Raw genomic sequence first — 17833 nt, forward strand, 5'->3', positions numbered from 1 at the left:
TCCATCGGTCTATCTGTCTATCTCTGTACCAATACCATGCAGTTTTTATCACTATTGCTCTGTAATACTGCTTGAGTTCAGGGATAGTGATTCCCCCTGAAGTCCTTTTATTGTTGAGGATAGCTTTAGCTATCCTGGGTTTTTTGTTATTCCAGATGAATTTGCAAATTTTTCTGTCTAACTCTTTGAAGAATTGGATTGGTATTTTGATGGGGATTGCATTGAATCTGTAAATTGCTCTTGGTAAAATGGCCATTTTTACTATATTAATCCTGCCAATCCATAAGCATGGGAGATCTTTCCATCTTCTGAGGTCTTCTTCAATTTCTTTCCTCAGTGTCTTGAAGTTCTTATTGTACAGATCTTTTACTTGCTTGGTTAAAGTCACACCGAGTTACTTTATATTATTTGGGTCTATTATGAAGGGTGTCGTTTCTCTAATTTCTTTCTCGGCTTGTTTCTCTTTTGTATAGAGGAAGGCAAATGATTTATTTGAGTTAATTTTATACCCAGCCACTTTGCTGAAGTTGTTTATCAGCTTTAGTAGTTCTCTGGTGGAACTTTTGGGATCACTTAAATATACTATCATGTCATCTGCAAATAGTGATATTTTGACTTCTTCTTTTCCGATCTGTATCCCCTTGATCTCCTTTTGTTGTCTGATTGCTCTCGCTAGAACTTCAAGAACTATATTGAATAAGTAGGGAGAGAGTGGGCAGCCTTGTCTAGTCCCTGATTTTAGTGGGATTGCTTCAAGTTTCTCTCCATTTAGTTTAATGTTAGCAACTGGTTTGCTGTATATGGCTTTTACTATGTTTAGGTATGGGCCTTGAATTCCTATTCTTTCCAGGACTTTTATCATGAAGGGGTGTTGAATTTTGTCAAATGCTTTCTCAGCATCTAATGAAATGATCATGTGGTTCTGTTCTTTCAGTTTGTTTATATAATGGATCACGTTGATGGTTTTCCTTATATTAAACCATCCCTGCATGCCTGAGATGAAGTCTACTTGATCATGGTGGATGATTGATTTGATGTGCTCTTGGATTCGGTTTGCCAGAATTTTATTGAGTATTTTTACGTCGATATTCATAAGGGAAATTGGTCTGAAGTTCTCTTTCTTTGTTGTGTCTTTGTGTGGTTTAGGTATAAGAGTAATTGTGGCTTCGTAGAAGGAATTCGGTAGTGCTCCATCTGTTTCAATTTTGTGGAATAGTTTGGATAATATTGGTATGAGGTCTTCTATGAAGGTTTGATAGAATTCTGCACTAAACCCGTCTGGACCTGGGCTCTTTTTGGTTGGGAGATCTTTAATGACTGCTTCTATTTCCTTAGGAGTTATGGGGTTGTTTAACTGGTTTATCTGTTCCTGATTTAACTTCGATACCTGGTATCTGTCTAGGAAATTGTCCATTTCCTGAAGATTTTCAAGTTTTGTTGAATATAGGCTTTTATAGTAAGATCTGATGATTTTTTGAATTTCCTCTGAATCTGTTGTTATGTCTCCCTTTTCATTTCTGATTTTGTTAATTTGGACGCACTCTCTGTGTCCTCTCGTTAGTCTGGCTAAGGGTTTATCTATCTTGTTGATTTTCTCAAAGAACCAACGTTTGGTTCTGTTGATTCTTTCTATGGTCCTTTTTGTTTCTACTTGGTTGATTTCAGCTCTGAGTTTGATTGTTTCCTGCCTTCTACTCCTCCTGGGTGTATTTGCTTCTTTTTGTTCTAGAGCTTTTAGGTGTGCTGTCAAGCTGCTGACATATGCTCTTTCCTGTTTCTTTCTGCAGGCACTCAGCGCTATGAGTTTTCCTCTTCGCACAGCTTTCATTGTGTCCCATAAGTTTGACTATGTTGTATCTTCATTTTCATTAAATTCTAAAAAGTTTTTAATTTCTTTCTTTATTTCTTCCTTGACCAGGTTATCATTGAGTAGAGCATTGTTCAATTTCCACGTATATGTGGGCATTCTCCCTTATTGTTATTGAAGACCAGTTTTAGGCCGTGGTGGTCCGATAGCACGCAAGTGATTATTTCTATCTTTCTGTACCTGTTGAGGCCCGTTTTTTGACCAACTATATGGTCAATTTTGGAGAAAGTACCATGAGGAGCTGAGAAGAAGGTATATCCTTTTGCTTTAGGATAGAATGTTCTATAAATATCCGTTAAGTCCATTTGGCTCATGACTTCTCTTAGTCTGTCGACATCACTGTTTAATTTCTGTTTCCATGATCTGTCCATTGATGAGAGTGGGGTGTTGAAATCTCCCACTATTATTGTGTGAGGTGCAATGTGTGTTTTGAGCTTTAGTAAGGTTTCTTTTACGTATGTAGGTGCCCTTGTATTTGGGGCATAGATATTTAGGATTGAGAGTTCATCTTGGTGGATTTTTCCTTTGATGAATATGAAGTGTCCTTCCTTATCTTTTTTGATGACTTTTAGTTGGAAATTGATTTTATTTGATATTAGAATGGCTACTCCAGCTTGCTTCTTCTGACCATTTGCTTGGAAAGTTGTTTTCCAGCCTTTCACTCTGAGGTAGTGTCTGTCTTTGTCTCTGAGGTGTGTTTCCTGTAGGCAGCAGAATGCAGGGTCCTCGTTGCGTATCCAGTTTGTTAATCTATGTCTTTTTATTGGGGAGTTGAGGCCATTGATATTGAGAGATATTAAGGAATAGTGATTATTGCTTCCCGTTATATTCATATTTGGATGTGAGGTTATGTTTGTGTGCTTTCATTCTCCTTGTTTTGTTGCCAAGCCGATTAGTTTCTTGCTTCTTCTAGGGTATAGCTTGCCTCCTTATGTTGGGCTTTACCATTTATTATCCTTTGTAGTGCTGGATTTGTAGAAAGATATTGTGTAAATTTGGTTTTGTCATGGAATATCTTGGTTTCTCCATCAATGTTAATTGAGAGTTTTGCTGGATACAGTAACCTGGGCTGGCATTTGTGTTCCCTTAGGGTCTGTATGACATCAGTCCAGGATCTTCTGGCCTTCATAGTTTCTGGCGAGAAGTCTGGTGTGATTCTGATAGGTCTCCCTTTATATGTTACTTGACCTTTTTCCCTTACTGCTTTTAATATTCTTTCTTTATTTTGTTTGTTTGGTGTTTTGACAATTATATGACGGGAGGTGTTTCTTTTCTGGTCCAATCTATTTGGAGTTCTGTAGGCTTCTTGTATGTCTATGGGTATCTCTTTTTTTAGGTTAGGGAAGTTTTCTTCTATGATTTTGTTGATGATATTTACTGGTCCTTTGAGCTGGGAGTCTTCACTCTCTTCTATACCTATTATCCTTAGGTTTGATCTTCTCATTGAGTCCTGGATTTCCTGTATGTTTTGGACCAGTAGCTTTTTCTGCTTTACATTATCTTTGACAGTTGAGTCAATGATTTCTATGGAATCTTCTGCTCCTGAGATTCTCTCTTCCATCTCTTGTATTCTGTTGGTGAAGCTTGTATCTACAGCTCCTTGTCTCTTCTTTTGGTTTTCTATATCCAGGGTTGTTTCCATGTGTTCTTTCTTGATTGCTTCTGTTTCCATTTTTAATTCCTTCAACTGTTTGATTGTGTTTTTCTGGAATTCTTTCAGGGATTTTTGTGTCTCCTCTCTATGGGCTTCTACTTGTTTATTTATGTTTTCCTGGAATTCTTTCAGGGATTTTTGTGTCTCCTCTCTATGGGCTTCTACTTGTTTATTTATGTTTTCCTGGAATTCTTTCAGGGATTTTTGCGATTCTTTCAGGCATTTTTGTGATTCCTCTCTGTAGGCTTCTACTTGTTCTCTAAGGGAGTTCTTCACGTCTTTCTTGAAGTCCTCCAGCATCATGATCAAAAATGATTTTGAAACTAGATCTTGCTTTTCTGGTGTGTTTGGTTATTCCATGTTTGTTTTGATGGGAGAATTGGGCTCCGATGGTGCCCTGTAGTCTTGGTTTCTGTTGCTTGGGTTCCTGCGCTTGCCTCTCGCCATCAGATTATCTCTAGTGTTACTTTGTTCTGCTATTTCTGACAGTGGCTAGACTGTCCTATAAGCCTGTGTGTCAGGAGTGCTGTAGACCTGTTTTCCTCTCTTTCAGTCAGTTATGGGGACAGAGTGTTCTGCTTTCCGGCGTGTAGTTTTTCCTCTGTATAGGTCTTCAGCTGTTCCTGTGGGCCTGTGTCTTGAGTTCACCAGGCAGCTTTCTTGCAGCAGACAAGTTGGTCTTACCTGTGGTCCCGAGGCTCAAGTTCGCTCGTGGGGTGCTGCTCACGGGCTCTCTGCAGCGTCAGCAACCAGGAAGACTTGTGCCGCCGTTTCCGGGAGCTTCAGTGCACCAGGGTTCCAGATGGTCTTTGGCTTTTTCCTCTGGCATCCGAGATGTGTGTGCAGAGAGCAGTCTCTTCTGGTTTCCCAGGCTTGTCTGCCTCTCTGAAGGTTCAGCTCTCCCTCCCACGGGGTTTGGGTGCAGAGAACTGTTTATGCGGTCTGTTTCCTTCAGGTTCTGGTGGTATCTCAGGCAGGGGTCCTGCCGCTCCTGGGCCCTCCCCCACCGGAGCACAGAGGCCTTATACAGTTTCCTCTTAGGCCAGGGATGTGGGCAGGGGTGAGCAGTGTTGGTGGTCTCTTCCGCTCTGTAGCCTCAGGAGTGCCCACCTGACCAGGCGGTTGGGTCTCTCTCTCACAGGGTCTGGGGGCAGAGAGCTGCTGTGGGCTGGGATCCGCGGGTGTGGGACTTCCGGTAAACACAGAACGTGCCCGGTCCTAGAGGAATTCTGCTTCCCTGTGTCCCAAGCTCACCAGGCAGCTTTCTTGCAGCAGAAAAGTTGGTCTTACCTGTGGTCCCGGGGCTCAAGTTCGCTCGTGGGGTGCTGCCCACGGGCTCTCTGCAGCGGCAGCAACCAGGAAGCTTAAATATTATTTTAAATGACAAAATTTCACCTATCATATCAATCATCTTTTAAGTGTTTATATATAAAACAATCACATTCTATAGTTACTCATGCACTGGAATTTTTTTCACCTCATAAGATTAACTTGGCACTCAAATGCTCAACAGAAAGGTTTCCACCCAACTCATTAATATTGACTTGCTTAGACTTGTTTTAGCTACCTCTTTCTTCTTTCTTGTGTGTCAAATGGTTTGTTTTAACTTTATACTTCTCCTCTTCTCCAGTAATTAAAATCAAATGCAATTTTCTGCTAATTCTTTACCTATTTTCCAAGCCTAAGACTAGATTTTGTGCCTGCAATGCCCTGCCCCACATACTGATGAGCCTACTCCAATCTCTTTCCAGATTTTACTATCCTTCACTTTAGTAAGTAAACTGCTGAAATTGAAATATAAAAATGATAGATGGGAGTTAAATTGGAATGAACTATAATCTTTCCATGGTAACAATAACCTAGGACAGGCAAATGCTTGTCTGTATTTGTCTTTAATCTAGTCTCTCCATGTTTATGGATTAAGGTTGCTGCTGATCTCTGTGTGGACACAGGACAAGCAGGATTCTTTCTCAGAAACTTTTTTATGTCAGAGCTTATATCCTTGGCAATGGGGATAGTTGAATTAAGAGTTCTTGTCTTTTATGCCAATCCTAATTCCTGAGGATATCAGGCAGCAGGCTATTCCAGTGGCAAATTACAAAAAAAAAAAAAAAAAAAAATACTGACCTACCTAAGATGATAACCCCTGCAACTGAGAGTTTCAGCTATCCATGAATGCTTTTGTTTGATTATAATACAACTTTAAAAAATCTATTCATATTGCTTTTATGAATAAGAGTTTCCTTTCAAACGTTGACATTTTTTTCTCATTGGAATTACTGAAGAGAACTTTCTAAGAAGGGAATGAGTGAAGACTTTGAATGGGAGGGAAACTCAGAAATTGGCTGCAATAAAGCAAATTACAATAACAGGTTTATTACCAGATGAACAAAAATAATAAACAAGTTGTTCTCTGCCTTATTAGTCAGGATTCTCTGTACATAAGAGAACATATTGTGAAATTCTACACATAAAGACAAATTGAACTGCTTCCCTTAGTAAGTCAGTTATACATCTCACATGTTTCCCCCATACACACACAGTTAAATATCTACTCCTGCCCCTGTCATTTCACATCTGGTATTCTAAAAACCCATTCCTCACCACCTGTCTTAGCCTTCTCTTCAATCTGTCCAAAATGTTACAGCTAAAAATCGTCTTTCAAGTATCTTTTTTAACTATATCCCTTTCTTCCTGAAGAACATTTTTTTGATGTTATCTTATGTTTTAAAGCAACATTTTAATTATTCTTCTCATTTTTAGATAAAATAACTTGACCTAAAAGCAAATACATTTTTTAAAAAAAAATCATAGATAGTGATTCATTGGGTAAGGTACAATAAAAACAGACCAAACTATGTATTGTGTATATTCATAACTTTTAAAAAATTCAAAGGAGGACTGGTGAGATGAATCAATAGACCCAGCACCAATCCTAATGACCCGAGTTTGATTGCCAGAACTGAGGATAAAAACAGACCCAGTTTATGCAACTTGTCTTATGACCTCAACAAGCACATTGTGACACAACCTGAATAAATACAAGTCCAACACAGACTCTTTGTTTTCTGCCATGGCCATGCTAATCCAGACTGAAGAAAACCCAGAAACTCCAGGGCCATGTGAGTCACGACCATGCCCACATCAGTAAGCACCACAAGTATCCAGGAGGCTAGGGGAATGGTGAAGGCATTCATTACCATAGGATCAACTTTGACAAATATCATCCAGTTGGTATGAGGCGTTATTACATGAAGAGGAACAAGAGTTTCTGCCCAACTGTCAACCTGGATAAATTATGGACATTGGTCAGTGAGCAGACACAGGTCAATGCAGCAAAACATAAGACTGGAGCTTCTCCCATCATTGATGTTGTTCGATTTGGCTACTACAAAGTTCTAAGGAAGAGAAAGCTCCCTAAGCAACCTGTCATCATGAAGGCAAATTCTTCAGTAGAAGAGCTGAAGAGAAGAATAGGGTGCTGGAGGTGCCTGAGTTCTGGTGGCTTTAAGCTACCTTGGAGGTTAATTAAATGCTAACATTTTCCATGTTGGAAAAAAAATCAAGTACATCACAGTCAGTAAATAAATAAACAAGTAAATATAATGACATTTTCCATACACTTTTATCTCACAATCTATCCTCTCATAAGTGTCATACTTAATTTAAGCTGAAAGGAAAAAAGACACAGGGTACAACTACTTTGAAAACTGATTTGGCAGTTTCTCAGAAAATTGAGAATAGTTCTAATATAATACCCAGCTTTACCACTCCTGGACATATACCCAAAAGATACTTCTCCATACCACAAGGACACATGCTCCACTATGCTCACAGCAGCTTTATTTGTAATAGCCAGAAACCAGAAAAAAACTAGATGCTCCTCAACTGAAGAATGGATATAGAATATATGATATCGAAAATAATGGCATCGTGAAATTACAGGCAAATATATATGGAACTAGAAAATATCTTGACTGAGGTAACCTACAGTCAGAAAGACAAACATAATAACTACTTACTTATGGATATTAGCCATAAAGTCTACTCTATAATCTGCTCTATAATAAATAAATAAATAATAAATAAATAAATAATAAATAAAGTCTACTCTATAAACTGCTCTATAATCCACAAAACCAAAGAAGCCAAGTAACCAGAAAGGTCCTTGGTAGGATGCTTAAATTTTACTGATAAGGAAAGATAAAATAGACATGTAGGGGGAATGGAGGGAGGAACTGGGTGGTAGAGTGGGGGGAGGGGAACTGAAGGGATCAAATGTGGGGAAGATGGCAAGGGGAGAGAACAAAAAATCAGTGTGTGGAGTGTCTCTGGAGTATCCTAAAAATCTAGGACAATGGAAACTTCCAGGAATATATGAGGGTGACCTTAGCTAAGAGTCCTAGGAATAGGAAAAACAAAACATGAAATGGTCACCTCCTATAACCAAGCATGTCTTCCAAAGAAGAGATGGGGATACCCATCTATCCACAAAACCTTTGACTCATGATGTTCATATCTCTAAGAGCAGAAAGTAAGGGAATATCCAACCAATGACTGGCCCACCTTGCATCCCATGTCATGAGAGAGAGCTAACCCCTACTATTAATGATATTCTGCTATACCTACAAACAGGAGCTTAGCATAACTGTTGTCTAGTGGCTTAATCCACCAGCTTATGAAAACAGATGTAGAGTCCCAGAGCCAAATATTAGGTGGAGCTTGGGAAATCTTGTGGAGGTGGGGGCATATTTAAAGAGCCAGAAAGGTCAAGGACACCCCAATAAAACCTTCTGACTCTAACTACATGGGCACGTAGGTGCTCAGAGAGACTGAATCACCAATCAGAGAGTATGAATGGCACAAACCTAGTCCCCTTACGCATACATAACAGATATCAAGCTTGGTAATCATGTGAGACCCTCTAATAGCAAAACTAGGAGATATTTCTGAATGTTATCTGCCTTTGGACCCCTTTCCTCTAACTAAATAGCTTTGGTTTGCCTCAATGGAAGAAGATGCCTCAATGGGGAAAGACTCAGTTTTCCTACAACTTGATATACCAAGGTGGGTTGATATCTATCGTAGGCTTCCCTTTTCTTTTCTTTTCTTTTTTTTTTTTTATGGTTCTTTTAAAGGTAATTTTATTGGGGTAAAGTTTGTACCCATTTTATTTTATTTTTTTTATTAACTTGAGTATTTCTTATATACATTTCGAGTGTTATTCCCTTTCCCGGTATCCGGGCAAACATCCCCCTCCCCCCTCCCCTTCCTTATGGGTGTTCCACTCCCAACCCTCTCCCCATTACCGACCTCCCCCAAACAGTCTAGTTCACTGGGGGTTCAGTCTTAGCAGGACCCAGGGCTTCCCCTTCCACTGGTGCTCTTACTAGGATATTCATTGCTACCTATGAGGTCAGAGTCCAGGGTCAGTCCATGTATAGTCTTTAGTTAGTGGCTTAGTCCCTGGAAGCTCTGGTTGCTTGGCATTGTTGTACATATGGGGTCTCGAGCCCCTTCAAGCTCTTCCAGTTCTTTCTCTGATTCCTTCAACAGGAGTTCTATTCTCAGTTCAGTGGTTTGCTGCTGGCATTCGCCTCGTATATGCTGTATTCTGGCTGTGTCTCTCAGGAGCAATCTACATCCGGCTCCTGTCAGTCTGCACTTCTTTGCTTCATCCATCTTGTCTAATTGGGTGGCTGTATATGTATGGGCCACATGTGCGGCAGGCTCTGAATGGGTGTTCCTTCAGTCTCTGTTTTAATCTTTGCCTCTCTCTTCCCTGCTAAGGGTATTCTTGTTCCCCTTTTAAAGAAGGAGTGAAGCATTCACATTTTGATCATCCGTCTTGAGTTTCATTTGTTCTAGGCATCTAGGGTAGTTCAAGCATTTGGGCTAATAGCCACTTATCAATGAGTGCATACCATGTATGTCTTTCTGTGATTGGGTTAGCTCACTCAGGATGATATTTTCCAGTTCCAACCATTTGCCTACGGATTTCATAAAGTCGTTGTTTTTGATAGCTGAGTAATATTCCATTGTGTAGATGTACCACATTTTCTGTATCCATTCCCCTGTTGAAGGGCATCTGGGTTCTTTCCAGCTTCGGGCTATTATAAATAAGGCTGCAATGAACATAGTGGAGCACGTGTCTTTTTTATATGTTGGTGCATCTTTTGGATATATGCCCAAGAGAGGTATAGCTGGATCCTCAGGCAGTTCAATGTCCAATTTTCTGAGGATCCTCCAGACTGATTTCCAGAATGGTTGTACCAGTATGCAATCCCACCAACAATGGAGGAGTGTTCCTCTTTCTCCACATCCTCGCCAGCATCTGTTGTCCCCTGAGTTTTTGATCTTAGCCATTCTCACTGGTGTGAGGTGAAATCTCAGGGTTGTTTTGATTTGCATTTCCCTTATGACTAAAGATGTAGAACATTGCTTTAGGTGTTTCTCAGCCATTCGGCATTCCTCAGCTGTGAATTCTTTGTTTAGCTCTGAACCCCATTTTTTAATAGGGTTATTTGTTTCCCTGCGGTCTAACTTCTTGAGTTCTTTGTATATTTTGGATATAAGGCCTCTATCTGTTGTAGGACTGGTAAAGATCTTTTCCCAATCTGTTGGTTGCTGTTTTGTCCTAACCACAGTGTCCTTTGCCTTGCTTTGCAGTTTTATGAGATTCCATTTGTCGATTCTTGATCTTAGAGCGTAAGCCATTGGTGTTTTGTTTAGGAAATTTTTTCCAGTGCCCATGTGTTCCAGATGCTTCCCTAGTTTTTCTTCTATTAGTTTGAGTGTGTCTGGTTTGATGTGGAGTTCCTTGATCCACTTGGACTTAAGCTTTGCACAGGGTGATAAGCATGGATCAATCTGCATTCTTCTACATGTTGACCTCCAGTTGAACCAGCACCATTTGCTGAAAATGCTATCTTTTCTCCATTGGATGGTTTTGGCTCCTTTGTCAAAAATCAAGTGACCATAGGTGTGTGGGTTCATTTCTGGGTCTTCAATTCTATTCCATCGGTCTATCTGTCTGTCTCTGTATCAATACCATGCAGTTTTTATCACTATTGCTCTGTAATACTGCTTGAGTTCAGGGATAGTGATTCCCCCTGAAGTCCTTTTGTCGTTGAGGATAGATTTAGCTATCCTGGGCTTTTGTTATTCCAGATGAATTTGCAAATTGTTCTGCCTAACTCTTTGAAGAATTGGATTGGTATTTTGATGGGGATTGCATTGAATCTGTAGATTGCTTTTGGCAAAATGGCCATTTTTACTATATTAATCCTGCCAATCCATGAGCATGGGAGATCTTTCCATCTTCTGAGGTCTTCTTCAATTTCCTTCTTCAGTGTCTTGAAGTTCTTATTGTACAGATCTTTTACTTGCTTTGTTAAAGTCACACCGAGTTACTTTATATTATTTGGGTCTATTATGAAGGGTGTCGTTTCCCTAATTTCTTTCTCGGCTTGTTTCTCTTTTGTATAGAGGAAGGCAAATGATTTATTTGAGTTAATTTTATACCCAGCCACTTTGCTGAAGTTGTTTATCAGCTTTAGTAGTTCTCTGGTGGAACTTTTGGGATCACTTAAATATACTATCATGTCATCTGCAAATAGTGATATTTTGACCTCTTCTTTTCCGATCTGTATCCCTTTGATCTCCTTTTGTTGTCTGATTGCTCTGGCTAGAACTTCAAGAACTATATTGAATAAGTAGGGAGAGAGTGGGCAGCCTTGTCTAGTCCCTGATTTTAGTGGGATTGCTTCAAGTTTCTCTCCATTTAGTTTAATGTTAGCAACTGGTTTGCTGTATATGGCTTTTACTATGTTTAGGTATGGGCCTTGAATTCCTATTCTTTCCAGGACTTTTATCATGAAGGGGTGTTGAATTTTGTCAAATGCTTTCTCAGCGTCTAATGAAATGATCATGTGGTTCTGTTCTTTCAGTTTGTTTATATAATGGATCACTTTGATGGTTTTCCGTATATTAAACCATCCCTGCATGCCTGGGATGAAGCCTACTTGATCATGGTGGATGATTGTTTTGATGTGCTCTTGGATTCGGTTTGCCAGAATTTTGTTGAGTATTTTTGCGTCGGTATTCATAAGGGAAATTGGTCTGAAGTTCTCTTTCTTTGTTGTGTCTTTGTGTGGTTTAGGTATAAGAGTAATTGTGGCTTCGTAGAAGGTATTCGGTAGTGATCCATCTGTTTCAATTTTGTGGAATAGTTTGGATAATATTGGTATGAAGTCTTCTATGAAGGTTTGATAGAATTCTGCACTAAACCCGTCTGGACCTGGGCTCTTTTTGGTTGGGAGACCTTTAATGACTGCTTCTATTTCCTTAGGAGTTATGGGGTTGTTTAACTGGTTTATCTGTTCCTGATTTAACTTCGATACCTGGTATCTGTCTAGGAAATTGTCCATTTCCTGAAGACTTTCAAGTTTTGTTGAATATAGGTTTTTATAGTAAGATCTGATGATTTTTTGAATTTCCTCTGAATCTGTTGTTATGTCTCCCTTTTCATTTCTGATTTTGTTAATTTGACGCACTCTCTGTGTCCTCTCATTAGTCTGGCTAAGGGATTATCTATCTTGTTGATTTTCTCAAAGAACCAACTTTTAGTTCTGTTGATTCTTTCTATGTTCCTTTTTGTTTCTACTTGGTTGATTTCCACTCTGAGTTTGATTATTTCCTGCCTTCTACTCCTCCTGGGTGTATTTGCTTCTTTTTGTTCTAGAGCTTTTAGGTGTGCTGTCAAGCTGCTGACATATGCTCTTTCCTGTTTCTTTCTGCAGGCACTCAGCGCTATGAGTTTTCCTCTTAGCACTGCTTTCATTGTGTCCCATAAGTTTGGATATGTTGTACCTTCATTTTCATTAAATTCTAAAAAGTTTTTAATTTCTTTCTTTATTTCTTCCTTGACCAGGTTATCATTGAGTGGAGCATTGTTCAATTTCCAAGTATATGTGGGCATTCTTCCTTGATTGTAATTGAAGACCAGTTTTAGGCCGTGGTGGTCCGATAGCACACATGGGATTATTTCTATCTTTCTGTACCTGTTGAGGCCCGTTTTTTGACCAATTATATGGTCAATTTTGGAGAAAGTACCATGAGGTGCTGAGAAGAAGGTATATCCTTTTGTTTTAGGATAGAATGTTCTATAAATATCCGTTAAGTCCATTTGGCTCATGACTTCTCTTAGTCTGTCTACATCTCTGTTTAATTTGTTTCCATGATCTGTCCATTGATGAGAGTGGTGTGTTGAAATCTCCCACTATTATTCTGTGAGGTGCAATGTGTGTTTTGAGCTTTAGTAAGGTTTCTTTTACATATGTAGGTGCCCTTGTATTTGGGGCATAGATATTTAGGATTGAGAGTTCATCTTGGTGGATTTTTCCTTTGATGAATATGAAGTGTCCTTCCTTATCTTTTTTGATGACTTTTAGTTGAAAATTGATTTTATTTGATATTAGAATGGCTACTCCAGCTTGATTCTTCTGACCATTTGCTTGGAAAATTGTTTTCCAGCCTTTCACTCTGAGGTAATGTCTGTCTTTGTCTCTGAGGTGTGTTTCCTGTAGGCAGCAGAATGCAGGGTCCTCGTTGCATATCCAGTTTGTTAATCTATGTCTTTTTATTGGGGAGTTTAGGCCATTGATGTTGAGAGATATTAAGGAATAGTGATTATTGCTTCCCGTTATATTCATATTTGGATGTGAGGTTATGTTTGTGTGCTTTCATTCTCTTTGTTTTGTTGCCAAGACGATTAGTTTCTTGCTTCTTCTAGGGTATAGCTTGCCTCCTTATGTTGGGCTTTACCATTATTATCCTTTGTAGTGCTGGATTTGTAGAGAGATATTGTGTCAATTTGGTTTTGTCATGGAATATCTTGGTTTCTTCATCTATATTAATTGAGAGTTTTGCAGGATACAGTAACCTGGGCTGGCATTTGTGTTCTCTTAGGGTCTGTATGACATCAGTCCAGGATCTTCTGGCCTTCATAGTTTCTGGCGAGAAGTCTGGTGTGATTCTGATAGGTCTGCCTTTATATGTTACTTGACCTTTTTCCCTTACTGCTTTTAATATTCTTTCTTTATTTTGTGCATTTGGTGTTTTGACTATTATGTGACGGGAGGTGTTTCTTTTCTGGTCCAATCTATTTGGAGTTCTGTAGGCTTCCTGTATGCCTATGGGTTTCTCTTTTTTTTTAGGTTAGGGAAGTTTTCTTCTATGATTTTGTTGATGATATTTACTGGTCCTTTGAGCTGGGAGTCTTCACTCTCTTCTATACCTATTATCCTTAGGTTTGATCTTCTCATTGAGTCCTGGATTTCCTGTATGTTTTGGACCAGTAGCTTTTTCTGCTTTACATTATCTTTGACAGTTGAGTCAATGATTTCTATGGAATCTTCTGCTCCTGAGATTCTCTCTTCCATCTCTTGTATTCTGTTGGTGAAGCTTGTATCTACAGCTCCTTGTCTCTTCTTTTGGTTTTCTATATCCAGGGTTGTTTCCATGTTTTCTTTCTTGATTGCTTCTATTTCCATTTTTAATTCCTTCAACTGTTTGATTGTGTTTTCCTGGAATTCTTTCAGGGATTTTTGTGACTCCACTCTATGGGCTTCTACTTGTTTATTTATGATTTCCTGATATTCTTTCAGGGATTTTTGTGTCTCCTCTCTATGGGCTTCTACTTGTTTATTTATGTTTTCCAGGAATCCTTTCAGGCATTTTTGCGATTCCTCTCTGTAGGCTTCTACTTGTTTATTAATGTTTTCCTGTGTTTCTCTAAGGGAGTTCTTCACGTCTTTCTTGTAGTCCCCCAGCATCATGCTCAAATATGATTTTGAAACTAGATCTTGCTTTTCTGGTGTGTTTGGACATTCCATGTTTGTTTTGGTGGGAGAATTGGGCTCCGATGATGCCATGTAGTCTTGGTTTCTGTTGCTTGGTTTCCTGCGCTTGCCTCTCGCCATCAGATTATCTCTAGTGTTATTTTGTTCTGCTATTTCTGACAGTGGCTAGACTGTCCCTATAAGCCTGTGTGTCAGGAGTGCTGTAGACCTGTTTTACTGTTTTCTTTCAGCCAGGTATGGGGACAGAGTGTTCTGCTTTCGTGCATGTAGTTTTTCCTCTGTACAGGTCTTCAGCTGTTCCTGTGGGCCTGTGTCTTGAGTTCACCAGGCAGGTCACTTGCAGCATACAAGTTTGTCTTACCTGTGGTCCTGAGGCTCAAGTTCGCTCGCGGGGTGCTGCCCACGGGCTCTTTGCGGCGGCAGCAACCAGGAAGACCTGTGCCGCCCCTTCCGGGAGCTTCAGTGCACCAGGGTTCCAGATGGCCTTTGGTGTTTTCCTCTGGCGTCCGAGATGTATGTACAGAGAGCAGTCTCTTCTGGTTTCCCAGGCTTGTCTGCCTCTCTGAAGGTTTAGCTCTCCCTCCCACGGGATTTGGGTGCAGAGAACTGTTTATCTCGTCTGTTTCCTTCAGGTTCGGGGGGTGTCTCAGGCAGGGGTCCTGCCGCTCCTGGGCCCTCCCCCATGGGAGCCCAGAGGCCTTATACAGTTTCATCTTGGGCCAGGGATGTGGGCAGGGGTGGGCAGTGTTGGTGGTCTCTTCCACTCTGCAGCCTCAGGAGTGCCCACCTGACCAGGCGGTGAGGTCTCTTTCCCACAGGGTTTGGGAGCAGAGAGCTGCTGCGGGCCAGGATCCGCGGGTGTGGGACTTCCGGTAAACACAGGACGTCCCCGGTCCTAGAGGAATTCTGCCTCTGTGTGTCCCGATTTCACCAGGCAGCTTTCTTGCAGCAGACAAGTTGGTCTTACCTGTGGTCCCGAGGCTCAAGTTTGCTCGCGGGGTGCTGCCCACGGGCTCTCTGTGGCGGCAGCAACCAGGAAGACCTGTGCCGCCCCTTCCGGGAGCTTCAGTGCACCAGGGTTCCAGATCCCTTTGGTGTTTTCCTCTGGCGTCTGAGATGTGTGTGCAGAGAGCAGTCTCTTCTGGTTTCCCAGGCTTGTCTGCCTCTCTGAAGGTTTAGCTCTCCCTCCCACGGGATTTGGGTGCAGAGAACTGTTTATCTGGTCTGTTTCCTTCAGGTTCCAGCGGTGTCTCAGGCAGGGGTCCTGCCGCTCCTGGGCCCTCCCTGTTTCCTCTTGGGCCAGGGATGTGGGCAGGGGTGGGCAGTGTTGGTGGTCTCTTCCACTCTGCAGCCTCAGGAGTGCCCACCTGACCAGGCGGTGAGGTCTCTTTCCCACGGAGTCTCGGCTTCCCTTTTCTGAGGAGAATGGGAACAGATATGGAGGATGTGAAGAGAGAGAGAGGGAGGGGCAGCTCTAACTTGGATGTGAAGTAAATTAATCAATTAATTAACAAAAAGGAAAGGAAAGGAGGCACAGACAGTTTGAGAACCTGAAAGAAAATTACTCAGGATAGAAATAATCACCAGAATTACTCTTCATAATTTTTAGTACTGTGCTTTTTCCATAAGATACAATGGTGTTCGGAATACACTCCAAATATCAGAAACCAGCAGAGATGTATGTCTCTAGTACATCTCACGCCAAGCAAAGGAAATTAAATAAGTCGATATTCTTAATTTTCTCAGGAATGTATCACTCTTTATTAGAGCTAATGATTAGGATACAGGAACTCTGCTAGATATTATTTAAGTATTATGTATATTAAGTATATATTTCTTGAATTCAATATCCTAGTTACACACTTACTTCCATATTATTTCACCTCATCTGTAATCACAGGGCAATCTCTCCCTGGAAACTAATTGGGTGATCTTCATTCTTCCCACCCTCCAGAATAATTCCCCAGTCCTATGCCCAGATTTGTAGCTGACCACCTGCTAAGCCCTTTCCTTCTTTTCTACCCACTTTCTAAGACTAAGATTCTCTTACAACCTTCCGTTCTCATCCTATCCTTTCTACTCATCACCAACACCCAAGGTATTCTTTCCTTGGTAACTGCTGGTCAAACTGGCCAATGAATCAAGTAAGTGAGCTTCACTATCCTTCCTGTGCTCTAATCCCAAGTATCCAGTCTTATCTTCAGCTTTGTAGAAAAATACCTATGGGAGCATGTTGCCTTCTTCTCTTTCCATTCCCAGTGAAATTCACAGATGCTTATGAAAGGAATAGTTTTTTAAATCACTTTTGTGAACTCTTAACAGTTCCCACCCATTTTGCCCAGGATATCTGCTTTTCAGTTCCAAATACCTAAGAACAAGATCTACCTGCGAGTCCCAGTGGGCATGACTGACTACAGGGACTGATTCTTAAAGGACTCAGAAGAACTTACTTCAAGACAATCCATAGCTATTGCATGTTTCTAAATACAGTGAAGGCAAATGAAACCAGGAGAGAGAACACCCACCAAAAGAAAGTCAAGACCAGATGTTTATAACTAAAATTCAATTGTCCAAAACACAGGCGCTTAGATGCCTACATAAAAACACACACAATAAAAGATAGGATAATATGTGTCCCCTGGAACCCTGCCACCATACAAGAATAGAATATGAGAACTGCAACATATCTGAAGCAAAATACAAGGACTTCAAATTATTACAAATATGCTCAGAGACTTAGAACATATGAAGAGGACATGAACTCAAGAACTTACATTAAAGAGATATAAATAAACTCATTAATGAAATTTATGAAAACATAAACAAGCAGTGGGGTAATATGGAAAAATAACTGTTCAAGACATGAATTTGGAAATGGAATCAATACAGAAAACTCAAACTGAGGAAAATCTGTAAATTAAAATTTTAGGAACTTGAACAGTAAATTCAGAGGCAAGCCTCATCCATAAAGTAGGAGAGATAGAAAAGATAATATCAGGCATTGGAGACAAGGTGAAAAATGGATACCTTAGTCAAAGAAAATGTTAAGATAAAAGAAATTTCAGGTACAAAGTATCAAGGAAGTCTGGAACATTATGAAAAGACTATACTATGCAAAACTGACAAATAATAAAATTAGAAGAAAGAAAAGAAACCCAAGTCCAAGTTAAAGACACAGAAAATATTTTAAACAAAATCATAGAAGAAAATTTCTATAACCTAAAGGAAGAAGTGTCCATAAAAATACAAGAGGCATATAAAACACCAAGTAGACAGAACCAGAAAAGAAATTCCCCATGATTCATAATTACTAAACATTACATATATAGAACAAGGAAAATTATTGAAGAATGCAAGGGGAAAAGTCAAGTTATACATAAAAATAGAACTATTAGAGTAATTCCTGACTTTTCAATGGAGATTCTCAAAAGCCAGAAGAAGGGTCTGGAC

The sequence above is a fragment of the Rattus norvegicus genome, chromosome 9 (genome assembly GCF_021556685.1).
Source record: "Rattus norvegicus strain SHRSP/BbbUtx chromosome 9, alternate assembly SHRSP_T2T, whole genome shotgun sequence".
In the NCBI taxonomy this organism is placed as follows: domain Eukaryota; kingdom Metazoa; phylum Chordata; class Mammalia; order Rodentia; family Muridae; genus Rattus; species Rattus norvegicus.